This window comes from Oryctolagus cuniculus, chromosome 1 (genome assembly GCF_051225735.1).
Source record: "Oryctolagus cuniculus isolate XC-2025 breed Fujian yellow rabbit chromosome 1, ASM5122573v1, whole genome shotgun sequence".
NCBI lineage: Eukaryota > Metazoa > Chordata > Mammalia > Lagomorpha > Leporidae > Oryctolagus > Oryctolagus cuniculus.
The window spans coordinates 176,516,907-176,533,902 of record NC_142867.1 but is presented as its reverse complement, the minus strand read 5'-3'; the positions used below and the strand labels follow the sequence as shown (position 1 = coordinate 176,533,902).

The 16,996-nt window shown below is 40.9% G+C and overlaps 1 long non-coding RNA gene across 3 annotated transcripts in view; it reads right to left on the bottom strand.

Moving 5' to 3' along the window:
- Positions 1-16,996, bottom strand: part of LOC103347814 (uncharacterized) — a 174,224-nt gene that overhangs the window by 29,434 nt on the left and 127,794 nt on the right. For all 3 annotated transcript variants that reach the window (XR_016223620.1, XR_016223623.1, XR_016223622.1), the window contains exon 2: positions 5,091-5,183. This is a non-coding gene — a long non-coding RNA (uncharacterized LOC103347814). The remainder of the gene's footprint in view (positions 1-5,090; positions 5,184-16,996) is intronic.

Below are 16,996 nucleotides of genomic sequence, written 5' to 3'. Positions count from 1 at the left end.
ACAAGCCAAAAATAACCAACATGGCTGACAACTGTATACCCAAGATGATCTTTAGCTAGTTATACTATAATTTACTAAAATGACTATAGCTGATACTCCTATACCCATATGCCCCTGACACCATGACACTTCCAAGATTTCCAAAAAAGGGCAAGGAAATGGATAGTATTAAAATCTACCCCAAACTCTACCTTCTACAAATATTGAAGTAAACACTGCTCTAGATACTACACCCTGTGCCTCTAGATTATATCAATGGATGACCAAAAACCTTACTGAGTGCAGCTAACCCTTGTGCATGCCCTCATTCTCTCTTGAGTATGTACTTCCATGCAAATAAATCTAATTCATCTGTTAACCTTTATCTACATCTTTTCCTCAAATTCTTTTTGCATGGGAGATAAGCGCCTGCACACAGCTATCTGATGACATCGGGACACAGCAGCTCAACAATACTCTGACCTAATTTAAGAAGGTAGAGTAGTCTCTTAGAAATGTATTGTCATTCTCTGGGACTTCTCATCTGATCCCCAAAGAGTCTGGTACAGTCAATCAGAAATGAGACATAATGGATAAGAAGGAAGAGCCATGAAGGCAAAGATATCTACAATTACAGCCCATTTGTGGCATGCAGTCAGCTACCAGCTCTTGGGTACAAAATTTTATTTTGTTGTTATTAACACTTATTAATGTCATCTTTGTTTATCAGCCTGAAAAATGCTGTAAAATTCATACATGAAAGAGATGTTGTGAGTATCCACTTTCAGTGAAGTAGCATGTAAAGAGAGAAACTCAGATTTATTGAGCACCCATTATATAGGAGGCCCTGTGTTGGGTGATTTGCACATACTATTCTGACATACTCAAAAGGAGCCTAGGAAATAGATGTCACTAACAATTTTATAAATAAGGAAACTGAGGAGGACATTTTATCCTCAAATTTTACCTTGTATTCACCACTGTATGTGCTTTAACTTCTACTTTTTAATTACTGTGCAAGTTTGCTCTTATTATCCTAATTTTTATAGTTGATGAAATTGAGACTTAGGTTGTACATCTTACTCAGTATGGCAGATCACCCAAGAAGCCAGCATTCAAACCGAGTTCTGTCTCATTTCAACATCTGTGTTTCTAACTGAATGATTTAAATTCTTGAAAATAATTTAAAAGCATAAATCATTCAATAAATATTTCTAGTGTTGCAAAAGGTGTGATTATGGCCTAGGGCCATAGAGAAAAGGACAAAAATGAGCTCTGTGGTTATATCCAACTGCCTATTTGACAACTCTGTTAATGTCCAAGTAATATGACTAAAACTGAACTTTTCATTATTTTCCACAAATTTACTCTGCCTGTAATTTTACCCATCTTGGTTGATGGTAAGTGAATTTTACTTACCCAAGCTAAAAACAAACAGACAAAACACATGGAACTACCTTTGAGTCTCTCTTTTTCACCATTCGAATTTCAATTTTAGGAAAATCAATCTGCTTCTCTCTTCATAATTCTCATATATCCAAAATTTAGCTGCCAAGATCTTCCATTGCTATCTTCCTAATCTGAGCATTTCTCACTTGGATTACACATGAGTCTTCCAGTATCTTTCTCTATTTTTACTTTGCTTCCACATAGTGTATTCTAAACACAACAGGCACAGTGATTGTTTATATTAATCAGGGCCCATTCAGAACAGAGGAATCACATTTGTGTGTTAACAGAGAGACTATAATGCAAATTATTGGTAACTAGAATAAACTTATTGCCTGAGAACCTGCACAGGTGAAAATAAATATAATGGAAGTAGAAACAGAGGGAAACAAGGGTAGATGTTGGAGCAGAGTAGGTTAAGCCACCACTTGAGATGCCCACATCCCATATCTGAGTGCCAATTCAATTCCTGGCTTTTCTCTTTCTTATATATAAACATATATACATATGTATATATATACATATATGTATATATATAGATTCATTTATCTATTGAAAGGTAGAGTTACAAGGAAAAAGGGAGAGGGAGAGGGAGAGGGAGAGGGAGAGAGAGAAGGAGAGAGAGAATCTTCCATCCATAACTTCACTCCCCAAATGTCCACAAAGGCTGGAGCTGTGCCAGTTCAAAACCAGGAGCCAGGAGTTTCTTCCAGGACTCCCATTGGATACAGGGGCCCCAGGACTTGGCCCATCTTCCAGTGCTTTCCCAGGCACATCAGCAGGGAGCTGGATTGGAAGTAGACTAGCCAGGACTCAAACTGGTGCCCATTGGGGAAACTGGTGCCACAAGCAGCGGCTTTACCCTCTGTACTTTAGCACCGGTCCCGACTTCTCTGTTTTTTATGTAGCTTACTGCTAAAGAGTCCTGGAAGCCAGCAGAAGATGGCTCAGGTGTTTGGCCACATGCCAAACATAGAGAAAACTCAGATACAGGTCTGGGTTCGTGGCTTTGGCCTGGCCCAGCCCTGGCTATTGTGGAAGATCTCTCTCCCTGTCTCATACTCTGTGTCTCTCTATCTCTCTGTCACTGTGCTTTTCAAGTAGGTACAAATAAAGATATAAACATTAAAAAAATATAAGAAGAAGTAGCTTCAATGGCTGAGGGGATAGAGGCAAGAAGCCAGAAATATTAGGACATCACTGCTCAGTCTCTAAGGAGAAGCGTGGAGTGGCAGATGCTGATGTTTCTGAGAGGGTGTTGAGGCTAGTTCTGGACTCCTCCAAACACTGAACATCCCTGCCACAAGAAGTAACTACCTCTGGGTTGAAGAAACATTGCTGGGAGCAAAAAAGCGGAAAGGAAACCCACAAGGTGCCGACTAGAGAAAAAAATTCCCTTCTTTCTCCTTCATTCTTGCCTTCTCTAAAACCCCCTGTTGGCAAAGCCTGATAAGGATCCACTTACAAAATAAAGTTTGCAGATTCCCATTCCTAAAGTCTAGTATAAAAAATAAATCTGGGGGCTGACGCTGTGGTGTAGTGGGTAAAGCTGCCACTTGCAGTGCTGGCATCCCATATGGGTGCCAGTTCGAGTCCTGGCTGCCTCACTTCCAATCCAGCTCTCTGCTGTCACCTGGGAAAGCAGTAGCATATGGCCCAAGCCCTTGGTCCCCTGCACCCACGTGAGAGATCCAGAAGAAGCTCCTGGCTTCAGATCAGCACAGTTCCAGCTGTTGTGGCCAATTTGGGAGTGAACCAGCAGATGGAAAACCTCTCTCTCTCTCTTTACCTCTCCTCTCTCTATGTAACTCCAACTTTCAAATGAATAAATAAGTCTTTAAAAAAAGAATAAATCTGGAGCTGAGAACCCATAGCTTAATAAAGGGAGCAGGCATTTAGACGAGCAGTTATGACCCCTGCATCCCACATCAGAGTGAGTTGGTTCAGTTCCTGGCTCTGGCTCTTGACTTTAACTTCCTGCCAGTGCAAACTCTGGGAGGAAGTGATCCTGGTTCAAGAAATGGGCTTCCTGCCTCTCATTTGGGAGGCCTGAACTGAGTTCCTAACTCCTAACTCTAGCCTCAGTCTAGTCTCAATTGTTGCAACCATTTGGGGAGTGAACCAGAGGAGAGGAGCTCTTTCTGTCGGTCACTTTATCTCTTCATCTCTCTCTTTGTCTCTCTGCCTCACAAATAATTAATAATAATAATGATGATGTTAAATAAGTTATACCTTCCTTTGATTAAAAGCTAAAAGGGCTCACAATTTTACAAGCATAGAATCCAAAATCCTGACGGTGAACTACAGAGTTCTTATATGACCTGGTCTTCATATTTCTGATCTTTTCTTCAACTTCTCTATAGCTTGTTCTCTCTGCTCTAGATACTTTTTCTGAAATACATATGACATGCTATACCTTAAAGCCTTTGCTCAAGCTGTCCCTTCTACTAGTTCTGGAATATTCTTTCCACAGTCATTATGTGGCTTGACTCCCCCTCCTTTTTCAATCCTTTGATCATATTCTGTCTTTTCATGAATTCTTTTTTTTAAAAAAGATTTATTTATTTATTTGAAAGTCAGAGTTATACAGAGAGGAGAGGTAGAGAGAAAGAGAGGTCTGTCCTCCACCCGATGGCTCACTCCCCAGTTTGCCGCAACAGCCGGAGCTGTGCCGATCCAAAGCCAGGAGCCAAGAGCTTCTTCCAGGTCCCCCACATGGGTACAGGGGCCCAAGGACTTGGGCCATCCTCCACCGCCCTCACAGGTCATAGCAGAGAGCAGGATAGGAAGTGGAGCAGCCGCATCTCAAACCAGCGCCCATATGGGATGCCGGTGCCTCATACCAGAGTGTTAACCCACTGCGCCACATCTCTGGCCCCTCATGAATTCCTATCCTGACAACCTTGTTTAACACATCAATCTGCCCCCCTACTCCTACCCTGCATTTTCAATTCTGGTACTCAACTGTGTTCTCTCTTTTCAGTAGTACTCATCACCATCTATTATATTGTATAATTTATTTGTGTATTACATTCAATATTATAGTCTCTTCCATAAGAGCAAGCATCCTTATGTTTTCACTTGTATGGATCAAGCATCTAGAACAATGCTTAGCAGAGAATCAACACATCTTTATGGGAATGAAAAATTTCACTGTAGTAGAGTTACTCCTGGGAATGAGAAGAATGACCTTAAACTTAGAATGCTCTAAAAGTAACTCATGTGGGATATTTAGATATTCTTGGACATTTTACTGCTGTTTTACTTTGTAAATACAAAGAATTGTGTTTTTTTATTTTTATTTATTTATTTTTGGACAGGCAGAGTGGACAGTGAGAGAGAGACAGAGAGAAAGGTCTTCCTTTGCCATTGGTTCACCCTCCAATGGCCACCATGGCTGGCGTGCTGCGGCCAGCACACCACACTGATCTGAAGCCAGTAGCCAGGTGCTTCCCCTGGTCTCCCATGCGGGTGCAGGGCCCAAGCACTTGGGCCATCCTCCACTGCACTCCCAGGCTTTAGCAGAGGGCTGGCCTGGAAGAGGGGCAACTGGGACAGAATCCGGCGCCCCGACAGGGACTAGAACCAGGTGTGCCGGCGCCGCAAGGTGGAGGATTAGCCTAGTGAGCCGCAGCGCCAGCAAAGAATTGTGTTTTGCTTACCATAATATAGAGATTCAGTGGCTTTTCATGGGTTAAGCCTCACAGTAGTAGAGGTGAGTCCTGGAGTATAGCAGTTTCATGAAGGAAGGTAGCCTGGAATAAAAATTCTGTCTCAAATAATGATGAAGTGGTTTATCCACAGTCAAATAAAGGGTTAGTTGCTCAGCAAAATACATGAACATAAAACAACAATTGCATCATTAAGACATTAAAAGTCAAATCAATATTTTCACTTATACATTGATACTTATCTTTCTAAGTCAAAAGGGACCGATTTTGAAGGACTTTTTACTGGTGGAAGAAAAGTAGCATTTCAAATAATAAAGTGGCAGTTACATAGCTGATTGCTTTATACTATTTCATTACCTTAAACCAATGTTTTATGTACTTTTCCTAAATGTGTATTGTATTTCATAATAGAAGAATGAAAAAAAGTTTTCAAAATCATATATGGGGAAACATTCATGAAAACAGAGACAAAAACAAATTGAGGGCAAGCTATAATAATATTGTGTTTTGAGGCAGTGTGATGAATTTACTTCAAAATTGCAAATCTCCTGCCGCTTCTACCCCTGTGAGATCGTGGTGTGATTGCTTGGCTCTGTCCCAGAGAGGGTGACTGGGGAAGGGCTGGCAGCCGCAGGCAGGAGAAGCACACAGTGTTGGTGGGCAGGCAGCAAGGAGACAAAGGCTCTGCAGTGTTCTCTCAGACAGGCCACGATCAAACTCCCTCGGAGTGATTAGCCTCTGGGGGACACAGCAATAACAGACTCACACAGGTTCTCAAAACAAAGTCACAGCTTTCACGAAGCCAATAACTTCTGGCCTATGTGAGCCCTGCGAACGGGTTCTCCTCCTTCAGCGAGGCCTCTGAGGTTCCTCGCAGCCTACAGGAAAGTTACAAAAAAACAACTCTTCCTGTGTCTTACAGAATACACAACAGACACCTCCAGAGGACGAATGGGCGACTCATGAATACTCCTGGAAGTGTTCTTGAGAGCGAGGTGGGAAGAGGAGAAAAAGACTACAGAGCGGAGGCTTGATAACTTGCTGACTGAGCAGTGACAAAGCACTAACAGGAAGGGAGAGGCCCTGTGCAGCCCGAAGGCAAAATAAACCGACAACTGTGGGGAAGATAGGACTGAGAGAGAAGTCAAAATAGGCATACCAGGAGCTGTCTCAGCAGGCCTAGGCGGAGAAATCCCCAGGCTCGCCACAAATCCATGTGGCATAAAGACTGTAAGCCCTAACAGGAGAAATGAATGGAAACCGCAAAGATGCTGCACACCATCCCATCCGGGTCACCTGGCAGAGAAATCATGTAACTACCGCATGAGGGTGTTGGCCTGGGGGAAGAGAGAATTCCACAAAGAATTCTCTTCCCTCACATTAGGGACAGTTTTTTCTGATAGATCAAGCTTTAGTGACATCAAAAACTTCCGCTCCATCTCTGTCGATGCTGGGAGCGTCTCATCCCACCTTTCCTCTCCCAGGGTCTAAGATAAGTTATGAAGAGGTCATAGGGAATGAGCTTGAGAAGTAAAATTATAAAGAAATCTAAATTTTATTGCCCCCCACAGCCACCTCTCTCCTCCATATTCCCTAGTACCTCATCTGAAACAAACCCTTCTCCTCCCTAGCCCTCACTTCTTTTTGACTCCAAGGAAAAGTTTTTTCTTTGAAAGCAAGCAAAACCAGAAAGATCTATCCAACCACGTTTTGCGAATATTTTTAGTGATAGATGCAAACTTATTTGTCCTCCCTTTCAAGCTGGAAAGCCAAGTCTGCAAGAAAATCTGCTAAGACCTGGAGCAGACCAGTAGCTCCATTGTTTCTTACAGATTACAGTCACTCCTCCTTATTGGTAGATATTTTGTGCAATTTACAGCTTTCAGCCAAGAATTCTATCCCAACAGAAACGTTCAAAGACTTTAACTTTGGGTGCAGCACCACTTTGGGCACTACCTCAAGAGCAGATCTGCTATAAACCCATTAGCATTTCCCTTATCCACAAAATGTACTTAACAAACTCCATGTTAGATACTTTTTAAAATATTTAATACCCTGAATGCTTTCTTCTCAATTCTTGGCATTTAAATAGTACCCCTTTCCTCAAATTTGAGCCAACATCTTTTTGAAGCTCGATTGCTTCACCTGCATAGTTAACATGGTTGGTGCATGAGTTGGGAGGACTTAACCACTCACATGTTCCTTTCTGGGAGCTATATCAACCATATTCCCCACTGAAAGAATAGGTCAAGTTCCACATGATCCTTCTTTCCAGTACGATGCAGTATATCAGAGATACACAATCTACCCCAAGACCAGTGAGTTCATTACCTGGCTAGAATATCTCAGGCCAATTCACTTTCTCTTGAACTAAAAGACACCAAACACAAAGGATAAGTCAAATGAATCTTTAGATTTTCCAGCATTTCCCAGGAAGATTTTGTAGAGCTACCATTTCTAGAATTTTTATAATGAAATAAATTTAATATTTCCAAATTTTAAGCTATGTTAAAATATAAAAGATGGATATAGAAACTGCCCATGTGCCTCCTCCCTATAACGGAACACTGAGAAGCGTGCACTCCAATAAGACTAGCTATGCTAGCTCATTTGACTGTCAGAGCTGCAGCTGGCAAATGGAAGTATTGGATCCATACAAGGAGAGTGACTTGGGCTCACCATGTAGGACCAGCTGTAAGCAGTGGAAGTCGGTCTAGTGAAAGAATAGACAGGAGGGCTGGTGCTGTGGCTCACTTGGTTAATCCTCCACCTGGGGTGCGGCATCCCATATGGGTGCCAGGTTCTAGTGCTGGTTGCTCCTCTTCCAGTCCAATTCTCTGCTGTGGCGTGGAAAGGCAGTGGAGGATGGCCCAAGTGCTTGGGCCCCTGCACCCACATCGGAGACCAGGAGGAAGCACCTGGCTCTTGGCTTCGGATCAGCGTAGTTCCAGCCATAGCAGCCATTTGGGGAGTGAACCAATGGAGGAAGACCTTTCTCTCTGTGTCTCTCTTTCATTATCTGACTCTGTCAAATAAATAAAAAATAAATAAAAAAAGAAAGAACAGACAGGCAATAACAAGATAACTAGAGCTAAAATAAAGCATGCACACTCTGAGAAATGGAGTGAGGACATTTCATGACTCTTGGGAGACCAATGACTAATTCTGTTTCTTTCATCCATCTAGCTGTAGCTAGGAGAAGAACTGACAATACTTTTTATTTGTGTGTTTGGAAGTTTGCCTTAGCAAGACCCCTTCTCTTTTGGTACAGTTGAAAGGTTTCTGTTTCTTGAAGCCATAACAGGTTTAATTCAACATATAAATAATGGAAGATTGGGCTTCCAAATTCTTACAGTAACAGAACCAAGATTTACTATCATTTCAATAGAGTAACTTTGCTAATTTTAATTATTTATGTATTTTGTCTAAACACACTATAATGAAGTATTAGATTTTAAAGCAATATGAAATGCTTAATGAATCACAGCTTTGTTATAAGACATTTATTTTTGCTTTTTTTTTGATATTCTAAAAACACCTAATAAAAGAAAGGCAAGGAGGGCTCCAAGATGGCGGAATAGGGAGGGAATTCACTGATAGTCCAGCAAAAGATAGTTTAATAAAAGTGGAGATACTGTAGTCTCAGGGAAGAGTTAGGGAAAAAACTGCAGAGGAAACTCTTCTGGAATTAGAGGGACATGGTGGACCTACGTGGAGGGCATGGGCGCCCATGGCTTGGGCGCCATGGCTCAACTGGTGAGTCTATGCACCAGCGCTGGAAAGGGAGGTGAGGCGAAACCATAGTAGCCTGAGACACTGATGGAAAAGCAGCAGGAAGAGCCTAGAGGGAACAAGGCTTGAAGCCCTGTGGGGGAAAGTACACCAGCCTAACTAGAGGAGAGAAAAAAAATAAAAGGGACCTGTAGGACACGATTCTCTTCACTCAACTTACAAAGACGAGCGAGACAATAGAGCAGGTGCCATTTTGGACATACGTAACAGCTGCACCACCTCGGGGCTGTGCCCACCCTCAGCCAATCAGAAAAACCTAACTCTGGTGTGGAGAAATAACAGGAGACTAAGACCTAGTGAATGTGTGGAACTTAGGAACCAGGTCTGTGAAAAAAAAAAAAAAAGAGGGTGTGGCCGGCGCTGTGGCTCACTAGGCTGATCCTCCACCTGCGGCACTGGCACCCAGAGTTCTAGTCCCAGTCGGGGCACCAGATTCTGTCCCAGTTGCCCCTCTTCCAGGCCAGCTCTCTTCTATGGCCCGGGAGTGCAGTGGAGGATGGCCCAAGGGCTTGGGCCCTGCACCTACATGGGAGACCAGGAGAGGCACCTGGCTCCTGGCTTCAGATCAGCACGGTGCGCTGGCCGCAGCGCGCCAGCCGTGGCGGCCACTGGAGGGTGAACCAATGGCAAAGGAAGACCTTTCTCTGTCTCTCTCTCTCACTGTCCACTCTGCCTGTCCAAAAAATAAAAATAAAAAAGAGAGTGTGTGGGAGAACTCATGGTGTGACTAAGACATGAGTAGTCTCAGTGGGAGATGCCACAAATTTGGGCGGCTTTGGCTACCTGGTGAGAGACATTGCAGGGGAATCTGAGCTTACACTGAGAACTGCACAGATCCTTTGTATGGTCCTGGGGACAGAGCAGACTAATATTATACCCACTGGGGCTAGGCATGAAGGAGAAGAGCTCAGCTGAGCGGAATTACTTCCCTTCTGAATTAAAAAAAAAATGAAGAGAGAGAGAGAGAGAGAGAGAGAGAGAGAGATTTACCATGCCAAACCTGGGTGTGTCACCTTTGGCACACCCTTAACTCTGAAGCACTGAATAGAGCTCTCTGGCCACACCCAACACAAGCCTCTAGAGATTCACCAAAAGCAGACAATCCTCTTAATCTAGAGTCATAGCATAACAAGAAAAGCCACCATAGCGAAAAATAAAGAAGAAGAAGAAACCAAAGAATATCTCCACAATACCAAATAACAAATACAGAAACCAAGGAAACAAGAACAAGGAAGACATCATGATGCTCCCAAATGAACATGATACTCCAATGCAAGATTATGAAGATGATGGAATAGAAGAAATTCAAGATACGGATTTCAAAAAATTTATGATAAGAACATTTATAAGTTATGTAAAACAAATGCATGAACTACTGAAATCCATACAGGACATGGCAGAAAATCTCACTCATGAAAATGAAATCTTAAGGAGGAATCAAAAAAAGGGGAGGGTTGTGGGTGGGAGGGACGTTATGAAGGGGGAAGCCATTGTAATCCATAAGCTGTACTTTGGAAATTTATATTCATTAAATGAAAGTTTGAAAGCAAAAAAAAAGAACATGAAATTGAGATATTGAAGAGAAATCAAAATGAAATGAAGAATTCAACAGAACAAATGAAAAACACATGTGAGAGCCTTAAAAACAGAATCAGTGAGGCAGAAGAGAGAATATCAGACTTAGAAGACAGAGAACAGGAGAGTATACAGTCAAACCAAAGAAAAGAAGAGGAATTTAGAAATCTAAAATATATTGTTGGCAATCTACAGGATACTATTAAAAACCCAACATTTGGGTTCTAGGAGTCCCTGAAGGCATGGAGAGAGAGAAAGGCCTTTTTAGTGAGATACTAGCAGAAAACTTCCCAGGTTTGGAGAAGGACAGAGACATCCAAGTACAGGAAGCACATATAACCCCCAATAAACATGACCAAAAGAGATCCTCACCATGACACATTTTAATCAAAGTCACCACAGTGAAACAAAGAAAAGATTCTAAAATGTGTAAGAGAGAAATATCAGATTAGTTTCAGAGGATCTCCAATTAGACTCACAGAAGAATTCTCATCAGAAACCCTATAGGCTAGGAGGGAATGGAGAGATATTGCCCAAGTACTAAGAAAAAAAACTGCCAACACAGAATATTATATACTGCAAAGCTCTCATTTGTGAATGAAGGTGAAATAAAGACCTTTCATAGCAAACAGAAATTGAAAGAATTTGTCGCCACTCGTCCAGCCCTGAAAAAGATGCTTAAAGATGTGTTACATACAGAAACACAGAAACATGGCCATCAATATGAAAGAAGGTAAAGGAAGAAAATCTCCCAGCAAAAGATCACACGAAGTTCAAAGCATATATTAGAAATATCTTTGGAAAAATGGCAGGTTAAAGTCACTACTTATCAATAGTCACATTGAATGTAAATGGCCTCAACTCTCTAGGTAAAAGACTTGGACTGGCTGAATGGATTAAAAAACAAAACCCATCTATTTGCTGTTTACAAGAAACACATCTTTCCAACAAAGATGCATGCAGACTGAAAGTGAAAGGTTGGAAAAAGATATTCTATGCCAACAGAAACCAAAATAGAGCTGGCATAGCCATCTTAATGTCAGACAAAATAAACTTTAACACAAAAACTGTTAAGAGAGACAAAGAGGGGCACTGTATAATGATTAAGGGATCAATTCAACAGGAAGATATAACTATTATAAATGTATATGCACCTAATTACAGGGCACCAGTTTGTTTAAAAGATATGTTAAGGAACTTAAAGGGAGACTTAGACTCCAATACAAAGTATTGGGGAACTTCAATACTCCACTTTCAGCAAAAGACAGATCAACCAGACAGTAAATCAACAAGGAAATGGCAGATTTAATCGACACTATACACCAAATGGATCTAACAGACATCTACAGAGCTTTTCACTATACACTTAAAGAATACACATTCTTCTCAACAGTATATGGAACCTACTCTAGGATTGACCATATACTAGGCCATAAAGCAAGTCTCAGGAAATTCAAAAGAATTGGAATCATATCATGCATCTTCTCAGACCACCATGGAATGAAGCTGGAAATTAGCAACTCAGGAATCCCTGGAGCATATGCAAACACATTGAGACTGAATAACATGCTCATGAATGAACAGTAGGTCATAAAGAAATCAAAAGAGAAATCAAAAATTTTCTGGACGTAAATGAGGACTATAACACAACATATCAAAATTCATGGATACAGCAAAAGGAGTATTAAGAGGAAAGTTTATAGCAATAGGTGCCTACATCAAGAAATTGGAAAGGCACCAAATATATGAGCAATCAATGTACCTCAAGGATCTAGAAAAACTGCAGCAAGCCAGATCTAAAACTAGTATGAGAAGAGAAATAACTAAAATTAGAGAAGAAATCAACAGGATTGATCCAAAAAAATTACAAAAAATCAGCGAAACGAGGAGCTGGTTTTTTGAAAAAATAAACAAAATTGGCACACCATTGGCCCAACTAAGTAAAAAAAGGAGGGAGAAGACCCAAATCAATAAAATCAGAGATGAAAAAGGGAATGTAAAAATAGACACCACAGAAATAAAAAAGAGTCATCAGAAATTACTACAAGGAGTAGTATGCCAGCAAACAGGGAAATCTATCAGAAATGGATAGATTCCTGGACGTATGCATCCTACCTAAATTGAAGCATGAAGACATAGAAAACCTAAACAGACTCATAGATGAGACAGAAATTGATTCAGTAATAAAGACTCTCCCAACAAAGAAAAGCCCAGGACCAGATGAATTCACTGCTGAATTCTACCAGACATTTAAAGAAGAACTAACTCCAATTCTTCTCAAACTATTCAGAACAATCAAAAAAGAGGGAATCCTCCCAGATTCTTTCTATGAAGCCAGCATCACCTTAATTCCTAAACCTGAAAAAGATGCAGCATTGAAAGAGAATTACAGACCAATTTCCCTGATGAACATAGATGCAAAAATCCTCAATAAAATTCTGGCCAATAGAATGCAACAACACATCAGAAAGATCATCCACCCAGACCAAGTGGGATTTATCCCTGGTATGCAGGGATGGTTTAATGTGCACAAAACAATCAATGTGATACACCACATTAACAGACTGCAGAAGAAAAACCATATGATTATCTCAATAGATGCCGAGAAAGCATTTGATAAAATACAACACCCTTTCATGATGAAAACTCTAAACAAATTGGGTATAGAAGGAACATTCTTCAGTACAACCAAAACAATTTATGAAAAACCCACGGCCAGCATCCTATTGAATGGGGAATAGTTGGAAGTATCTGGTATCAGATCTGGTACCAGACAGGGATGCCCACTCTCACCACTGCTATTCAAAATAGTTCTGGGAGTTTTAGCCCAAGCCATTAGGCAAGAAAAAGAAATTAAAAGGATACGAATTGGGAAGAAAGAAGTCAAACTATCCCTCTTTGCAGATGATATGATTCTTTATTTAGGGGATTCAAATAACTCTACTAAGAGACTATTGGAACTCATAGAAGATTTTGGCAAAGTAGCAGGATATAAAATCAATGCACAAAAATCAACAGCCTTTGTATACACAGGCAATGCCACGGCTGAAAAAGAACTTCCTAGATCAATCCCATTCACAATAGCCACAAGATGAGAATTACAAAATCTTAAAGAAAGAAATAGAAGAGGATACCAAAAATGGAAAAAATGTTCCATGCTCATGCATTGGAAGAATCAATATCATCAAAATGTCCATTCTCCCAAAAGCAATTCATAGATTCAATGCAATAGCAATCAAAATACTGAAGAAAATCTTATCAGATCTGGAAAAAATGATGCTGAAATTCATATGGAGGCACAGGAGACCTCGAATAGCTAAAGAAATCTTGTACAACAAAAACAAAGAAGGAGGCATCACAATACCAGTTTTCAGGACATACTACAGGGCAGTTGTAATCAAAACAGCATGGTACTGGTACAGAAACAGATGGATAGACCAATGGAACAGAATAGATACACCAGAAATCAATCCAAACATCTACAGCCAACTTATATTTGATCAAGGATCTAAAACCAATTCCTGGAGCAAGGACAGTCTATTTAACAAACGGTGCTGGGAAAACTGGATTTCCATCTACAAAAGCATGAAACAAGAACCCTACCTTTTTCCTTACACAAAAATCCACTCAGCATGGATTAAAGATCTAAATCTACAACCCGACACCATCAAATTTTTAGAGAACACTGGAGAACCCAGCAAAATATTGGCACAGGCAAAGACTTCTTGGAAAAGACCCTGGAGGCACAGGCAGTCAAAGCCAAGATTAACTATTGGGATTACATGAAATTGAGAAGTTTCTGTACTGCAAAAGAAACAGTCAGGAAAGTGAAGAGGCAACTGACAGAATGGGGAAAAAATATTTGCAAACTATGCAACAGATAAAGGATTAAGAAGCAGAATCTAGAAAGAGATCAAGAAACTCCACAACAACAAAACAAGCAACCTACTTAAGAGATGGACCAAGGACCTCAATAGACATTTTTCAAAAGAGGAAATCCAAAGGGCCAACAGACACATGAAAAAATGTTTAGGGAAAATGTTTAGGGAAAAAATCAGGGAAATGCAAATCAAAACCACAATGAAGTTTCACCTCACCCCAGTTAGAATGGCTCACATGCAGAAATCTACCAACAAAGATGCTAGCAAGTATGTGGGGAAAAAGGGACACTAACCCACTGTTGGTGGGAATGCAAACTGGTAAAGCCACTATGGAAGTCAGTCTGGAGATTCCTCAGAAACCTGAATATAACCCTACCATTCAACCCAGCCATCCCACTCCTTGGAATTTACCCAAAGGAAATTAAATTGACAAATAAAAGAGCTGTCTACACTTCAATGTTTATTGCAGCTCAATTCACAATAGCTAATAACTGGAATCAACCTAAATGCCCATCAACAGTAGACTGGATAAAGAAATTGTGGGATATGGACTCTATAGAATACTATACAGCAGTCAAAAACAATGAAATCCAGTCATTTACAACAAAATGGAGAAATCTGGAACACTGAGTTGAAATAAGCCAGTCCTAAAGGGACAAATATCATATGTTCTCTCTGATTGGTGAAAACTAACTGAGCACCTAAAAGGAAACTTGTTGAAGTGAAATGGACACTATGAGAAAAAATGACTTGATCAGCCTTTGTCATGACTGTCGAGGAACAACTTACTATTTTATTCCTTTTAATATTTTTGTTCTACTTAATACCATTTGTTGAACGCAGTAATTAACACACAATTTATTCTTAGGTGTTTAAATTTAACTGAAAAGTGATTCCTGTTAAATATAAGAGTGGGAATAAGAGAGGGAGGAATGCCAGCGCCGCGGCTCACTAGGCTAATCCTCCGCCTTGTGGCACCAGCGCACTGGGTTCTAGTCCTGGTCGGGGTGCCGGATTCTGTCCCGGTTGCCTCTCTTCCAGGACAGCTCTCTGCTGTGGCCAGGGAGTGCAGTGGAGGATGGCCCAAGTACTTGGGCCCTGCACCCCATGGGAGACCAGAATAAATACCTGGCTCCTGCCATCGGATCAGCGCGGTGCACCAGCTGCAGCGTGCTAGCTGCGGCGGCCATTGGAGGGTGAACCAACGGCAAAGGAAAACCTTTCTCTCTGTCTCTCTCTCTCACTGTCCACTCTGCCTGTCCAAAAAAAAAAAAAAAAAAAAAGAGAGAGAGAGAGAGAGAAAGAGAGGGAGGAGATGTACAGTTCGGCACATGCTCAATTGGACTTATCCCTAATGGTAGAATTAGAAACGTGCCAGGGGATTCCAATTCAATCCCATCAAGGTGACATGTACCAATGCCATCTCACTAGTCAAATTGATCAGTTTCAGTTCATAATTGATATCATGATAGGATCAAGTGTCAAAGGGATCCTATAAACAAGTGTCTGCTATTACTAGCTGATAGAATTAAAAAAGAGAGAACAATCCAACATGGGAAACAGGATACACAGCAGACCCATAGAATGGCAGATGTCCTAAACAGCACTTATGCCTCAGAATCAGCCCTTAAGGCATTTGGATCCGGCTAAAAATCCCATGAGAGTATTTTAGGCATGGAAATCCAAGATACTGTGGCACAATAAATAAATAAATAAATAAATAAATAACAACCTAAATGAAAGATCTCTGTGAGTGAGATCCCAATGAAAAGAATGGGCCATCAAAGAAGGAGGTACTTTCTCTGAAGGAAGGAGATAACTTCCACTTTGACTATGGTCTTGTCGAAATAAGATCGGAGTTGGTGAATTCAAGAGGCTTCCATAGCCTTGGCAGCTCATGACAAGAGCCTTGGGTGATTACTGACGCCATAAAAAAGAGTGTCAACTGTTAAATCAACAAAAGGAGTCACTGTGCACTTATTCTTCATGTAGGATCTTTGTCCTTAATGTGTTGTTCTATGTGAATTAACGATAAAACTACACTCAAACAGTAATTTATACTTTGTTTTTCTTTGTGGGTACAAACTGTTGAAATCTTTACTTAGTATATACTAAATTAATCTTCTGTGTATAAAGATAATTGAAAATGAATCTTGATGTGAATGGAATGGGAGAGGGCTTGGGAGATGGCATGGTTGCTGGTGGAGGGAGGTTATCAGGGGAAAAGCCGCTATAATCCGAAAGTTGTACTTTGGAAATTTATATTTATTTAATAAAAGTTTAAAAAATAAAAAAATAAAATAAAGACAGATAACATGGTAATGCATGTTTATGAACTAGAACTGTGCAATCTTTGTATAATTATAGCATTTTTTTAACAGAGAAAAAAACATTACTATCTACATTTTTAAACAACAGATGAGGGCCAGTGCCGCGGCTCACTTGGCTAATCCTCCACCTGTGGTGCCATTACCCCAGGTTCTAGTCCTGGTCAGGGCGCCAGATTCTGTCCTGATTGCTCCTCTTCCAGTACAGCTCTCTGCTGTGGTCCAGAAGTGCAGTGGAGGATGGCCCAAGTCATCCGCATGGGAGACCAGGAGAAGCACCTGGCTCCTGGCTTCGGATCAGCGTGGTGCGCTGTCTGCATCG